A 6,390-nucleotide genomic window follows, 5' to 3' on the forward strand; every position below is an offset into this window, starting at 1 on the left:
GCAACCACCGGAACATCATATTGTTTCCTTCCATTGTCGTCATTGCCACAACCTTTCCCTTTCAACGCCACAGTCGCCTTGCTGTTTCCGATGTGAACTCCGACGAACAAACACCCTTTCCTTCCACCGCCGTTGTCGTCGCAGTCGTTTCCTTCCAAACCCATTTTCGCTTTGTTGTGTCTGATGTGAACCCCGACTAACAAAATCCTTTTAGCTTCTCAGGTGTTGCTTCGCTTTCAGATAAAACCACCATCTTCCAGATTTAGATCAAGATCTTCAGCGACCACTAGACCATAATGCTTCTCACCGACGGACAGGAGGTACAGAGTGACAGGAGTAAATTTGGGGGTGGGGTAAATTGGAGTTGGGGTTTCTAAAATTAAAGATGGATTTAGCAATAGAGGAAGGTGATGATACTGGAAAGATGATGGTGATTATGTTGTGTGCCCATTTCTCCATTCCCCAGAACATGAAATCATTTTTCAAATATAAAATCGAGTTTGGATCTAAAATGGAGAGAGAGAGAGAGAGAGATCTTTTATTTTTAATTATTAAAATAAATAAATAGGTATTAATTTTTTTTTAAAAAAAGAGGGATATATTTTTTTCAATGCAAAAATGGTCCCTTAGAAGTAAAAAGACAAATATACCCTCATGTGAGAGGCACATGAGGGGGTTAACAGCATCAAGTTAACGAAAGTTAAGTCCGGGGACCAATTCCACATACAAACCACTCTGAAAGGACCATGAATCCAAAAAACTCAGGGTTTAGACTAAAACCCCAAAATTTTGCATACCACAGGGACTATTTTTGCAATTTTGTCAAATAAATACTACCCAAATGATGAATAAGTAACTACTTCAATCTAAACATTGGTCGATTAAAAACATAGTAAATAAAAATAGTAAACATTAAACAATATGCTTCCAAAATTTATGTGTCGACCATCTTATAATTAATAATCTTCTCTGGAAAGTGACAAAAAAATTAGTAAAAATTAAAAAAATTTCAATAGTTTCTTTCGGAAGTATGTCACATTCAAAAAAATATACATCAATCCCAGATTGTCATTAGTTGATTTCACAACCATAAATCTATTTCCGTTACAAACTGTTTTTATAGACCGTTTGACATTTTTTAGTATATATAGTTATTACTATTGCAATTTAACTTGATGTAATCTATTTTATTTAACTTTTTGTATGTAATCTTAGCGCATATTTGAATATATCATAAAAAATATATTCAACAAAATATTTATCTGTTGATTTTTTTTAACGGCAAATACAATATAATCCTAAACTACTTCTAAATCCACTTATGTCTCCGACAAGACTTGAACCCTCAACCTCAAGGAGGAAGGACAACACTTGATACCGCTGGACTAAAAGCTCTTTGGTATTTATCTGTTGATAGTAATATTATTTACTGTTTATGTTTAATTATTTATAAATATGAAATTAAGATGATATTTACGACAACATGATGTTTAAAGAAAATTTTGATTTTTATGTCGTAACCGTTTATATTGTAACATAAATATAAAAATTCCTTAAGATTGGATTTAGAATAAGGAATGAAGTTGTAACACTCGGAAATTTGAGGAGCAACTTTGGGTATAATCACCTTTTGAGGATTCGACACGGCATGTTGGAGGCACCAACACAACGTGTCTAGATAAAAAAACACGACTTTCATCAAGGTCAACATGATGTGTTTATGCCATAACACGACGTATTGGCAATTGGTGGAGAAAACCCTAATTTTTAGGGTGTTGCACCCTATATAAAGGCCTTAAGTCCTCATGGCTGGCCTCCTTACGAGCCTCCATAATTGATCTTTAAGTCTCTTGGTGGTGTTCTTGAGCTAGTAAGAAGTTCTTGGTGCTCATTTATGGTCTTTGTGAATGAAGAGGAGATCTTAAAGTTGCTTTGCTTGGGGAAAAGGATTTGGATCTAGAATCTTCATCTTGTGGGGAAGCTTTTTGAGGTATCAAGTTTGCATCTTGTCTTGTATATGTTTAGATCTCTTCATAGTTAGATTGTTGTGCCTGTGTCCCTTTTTGGGTTAATGGATGAGTTAGGTCGTTTTAGGGCTTTTTATTTCAGATCTGAGTTTGTTTTAGTATCCTTGAGCATAAAGGTGTAAACTTTATGAGAGTTTTGGTGTCATGCATGCATTAAGTCAATTATTAAGTCCCTTTTAAGCTTAAGAGCTTCATTTAGACATGCATGAACATAAAGTTGGCAACTTTACGTGGTTTTCCAGCTTAAGGAAGTCAGATCTATATTTTGGGGCTATGTCTTTATGGATTAAGTGCTTATTAGTTAAGCCATCACACTATTAAGCTTATGGATTAAGTTTTGAACCTTTTTGGGTAGTCCCAATGGATAAAGTTGGAAACTTTATCCTTCTGGCCCACATGAGAGGCTAGATCTGAGCTTTGGAGCTCTTGGTATCGGAGGAAACTGTTGGGTTTTGAGCATTCTAACACTCCTATGGTGTACATGCAACCCTAAATACCTTGGATCTATGTTTTCTCTATTATACATGCAAACTTGAACTTTCCAAGGTATTACCCTAACTAGCATACAATCTTTGATACTTGGGTGATATGAACAAGATATAAGACATACCTTTTGATGAAGCTTGAAGTCTTGATCTTTAAGAGCTTAGCCTCAATAGTGTGGAAGCCTCAAGTGAAATCACAAATCACCAAGAACACCTTGGAAAAACTTGAGAGAATAGTAAGCACACTAGAAATGACCCACTCTTGTGTCCTCACACACTAGTGCAATTTCTTGTGCCAAAGACCTCTTTATATAGTATGGAGGATTAGGGTTTCATCCATGTAAACCCTAATACCCATGCCCTTTCATTTCCATATGATCCATGGGTTAAAAACTCCATGGACTATCCATGCAAGCTTAGCCCAACCTAAATGAACTTGGCCCATACTATATATATAAGAGTCCATATTTAATTAGTTCATTTTGATCACTAAATTAATTCTAAATTAATTCTTGATCACTACTAATTAAATAATATGATTCCATATTAATATATTAGAACTTATAATATATTAATATAAATCATAAACATACTATTCTCAAAAGACTATCCATATAAATTGTTCCGGTGAAGTGCAACCCAAATGGACCATGCCAAATCGGGTCAAGTACATACAAATTATAGTTATGGGCTTAGACACTAATCCAACATAAACAACTTATTGTATTAAGCTGTTGAATCTCGGGCAAACACGACGTGTTTGCAAGCCAACACGGCGTGTTGGCTTGGGTTTTCCCGATTATCTGAATGATGGAAGAACACGACGTGTCCAAGGTACAACACAGCGTGCTTGGTCAACATTGGGCTGTTGGCTTTGACTTTGACCAAGTTGGACCTTGAGGGTGTTTTGGGTATTTTGATGAAATTGGTCATTCTGTGGAACAAGTATCGGTTAAATAGTTGAGATTCGGAGTCGGTCTTCATCAGCTATGGATCAGATCGAGAGGTGAGTTTTCCTCGCTTTACTTACGGGTCGAAGGCACCAAGGCATGCCCTTTAGATTGTTATCCTAGTTTATCGTATGATTGTGTGTTGTAGTGATCTGTTAGATCTGCATCCTGTAGATAGGATGATGCTATGCTTAGTGGTGTGTAGATCTTTTGACTGGATGTAGACTGTTATATGATTATCTGTTATACGTGTACATGTTTGATCGGTGGTTGAGGCTGGGGCATTCCAACCCGATGGTTGAGGGCCTAGGTTATTCCATCCCGAGGATAATTAGACCCATAATATGTTGGCATTCCAACCCGATGGTTGAGGGCCTAGGTTATTTCATCTCGAGGATGATTGGACCCATAGTATGTTGGCATTCCAACCCGATGGTTGAGGGCCTAAGGTATTCCATCCCGAGGATGATTGGACCCACAATATGTTGGCATTCCAACCCGACGGTTGAGGGCCTAGGGTATTCCATCCCGATGATGATTGGACCCATAGTATGTTGGCATTCCAACCTGATGGTTGAGGGCCTTGGGTATTCCATCATGAGGATGATTGGACCCATAGTATGTTGGCATTCCAACCCGATGGTTGAGGGCCTAGGGTATTCCATCCCGAGGATAATTGGACCCATACTATGTTGGCATTCCAACCCGATGGTTGTGGGCCTAGGGTATTCCAACCCGATAATTGATTGGACCCATAGTATGTTGGCATCCCAACCTGATGGTTGAGGGCCTGGGGTATTCCAACCCGATGGTTCATTGGACCCATAGTATGTTGTTTGTTATTGTTATATGTATTGTGTGTTGGTATTTTGGGGAAACTCACTAAGCTTCGTGCTTACAGTTTGTGACATCCCCGAAATCACGGCCAGAAAAGACCGGTTTCATTTATGCTTTTAAAATAATTTCAGAGTAAATCCATTGATTTAAAAGAGTTGCGGAAATTTGTCCCCAAAACAAAACATGATAAAATAAAGTTTATCAAAGCATTTTTTAAAGAAATGTATTTTCATTATATATCAAAACTCGGGATGTCATGTTCCGATACAGACCAAAAGCATAAACAATACAAAATAGACCTTACAAGAGTTACATATAACTACTGGTCTATATTCCAAAATATTTTGACAATGTCATCCAACTTATGCTCTCGTGCCACTATCTGTAATACATAGAAAAACTGAGTGGGTCAGGCTTGGGAGCCTGGTGAGCATATAGGGTTTTCAACCCACAATAAATAATTATATTTAGTTCATCAACCAACAATAACCCGATTACCCATTCCCGTTATCCTCACTTTATGTCCCTAAAACAACAACTATTACAAGGGACCTAATCTAGGATTTTCATCGGGACGGACATTACTGCAAAGGGGTTTCCTTAGCGATAGATGTCCTAAAGGCAACCATGAGGGGGATAGAGTACACCGGTGAACACATCGTTCACAACACCTACAGGTTATGAGCCTGCTAGCGTTCCACTAGACTGTCTAGAAAGAGTCAGTGGTCGTCATCCATACTCCGCTAGATGACTAGATCAACAACAACATCGGGGCCTCTCATCATATTATTTCATCACACACCAACTGTCTACCCATGTTCTACCCAACATATTAGTAGATAAATATATACATTTATATACAGCTTAAAACCTGTACAAAACATCCATTCAACAACTAGTTCAAATAAACAGATAATATATAAACACATAGCACGTATTTTATAAAGAATACTTCATATCTATGTGTTAGAAGAAAACGAAAATACACTCACTTGATAAGACAATGATCGGACAGCACCTCGACTCTTAAAATAATAATCTTCGATGAAACCGGGATGTTTTCTCCAAAACCGGGCTTTACGCGGGCAGAGTTTTGGCTCGACAACTCTATTTCTCGGGATCTTCGGGTCTTCGGGACTTGCTTCGGGTCTCGGGATAATACCGGGGCTTCAGGGGTATTTCTTTGCACGTAAAACGAGGCAATAAGGAGTGAGAGAGAAGAAATGAGCAACAAATCCCGGAGACCTTGCATTCTATTTATAGGGGGAGGCTGACCCTTCGAACGCAGCGCGTTCCGCCGTGCGTCATTGCTTACGAACTTCAAACTTGACAGGCGACGGGACAGGCTCTGGGCTCCGGACGCGGGGCGTTCCCCGATTGAACGCGGGGCGTTCCCCCTTTGGGATGCGCGCCTCGAACTTCAGAAATTCATAACTTTCGCATACGATCTCCGTTTTCGACGTTCTTTATATCCACGCGTAGGTGAGATTATGCTCTACAACTTTCATTTAGACTCCGTCGGCTAGTTTTGACTTTTATTTTTATTATATTATTTTTAGTAGGCCGGGACAGGAAAATTCCGTTAGAAATTCATATCTTCTTCATTGGACATTCGTCTTCATCTGTCTTTTAACCGTTGGACTACTATCAATGAGATCTTCGATTCTCGTTTAGATTGTTTCGGCCAAACATCACTCGATCTCTATTTTCGAGATTTGGGCTGCATACTGCTAAGTCGAAACTTCGAAAAATCATAACTTCCTCGTACGAAGTCAGATTTAGACGTTCTTCTGATACACGCTCTCGGTTTAACTTATTCTACGACTTTCGTTTAGATCACTAAGGCTAAACATCGCTTTATCGTAAATTCACTGTTTACGTCACGCAGTGTCGTACCGGTTTTGTCGCGAAACTTCGACAGGTCATTACTTCTTCGTTATAACCCGGATTTTGGCATTCTTTATATATTCGGAAACCTCGTCACGACTACTACGCCTTCATGTATCAATATCGGGTTTATCTAACATTTCATTTTTATGCTATTTTTACGCTTATTTTTATTCTTAATTCAATTAAGCCACACAATTAAGC

The sequence above is a fragment of the Lactuca virosa genome, chromosome 9 (genome assembly GCF_052849685.1).
Source record: "Lactuca virosa cultivar CGN04683 chromosome 9, Lactuca_virosa_CGN04683_v6, whole genome shotgun sequence".
NCBI classification, from domain to species: domain Eukaryota; kingdom Viridiplantae; phylum Streptophyta; class Magnoliopsida; order Asterales; family Asteraceae; genus Lactuca; species Lactuca virosa.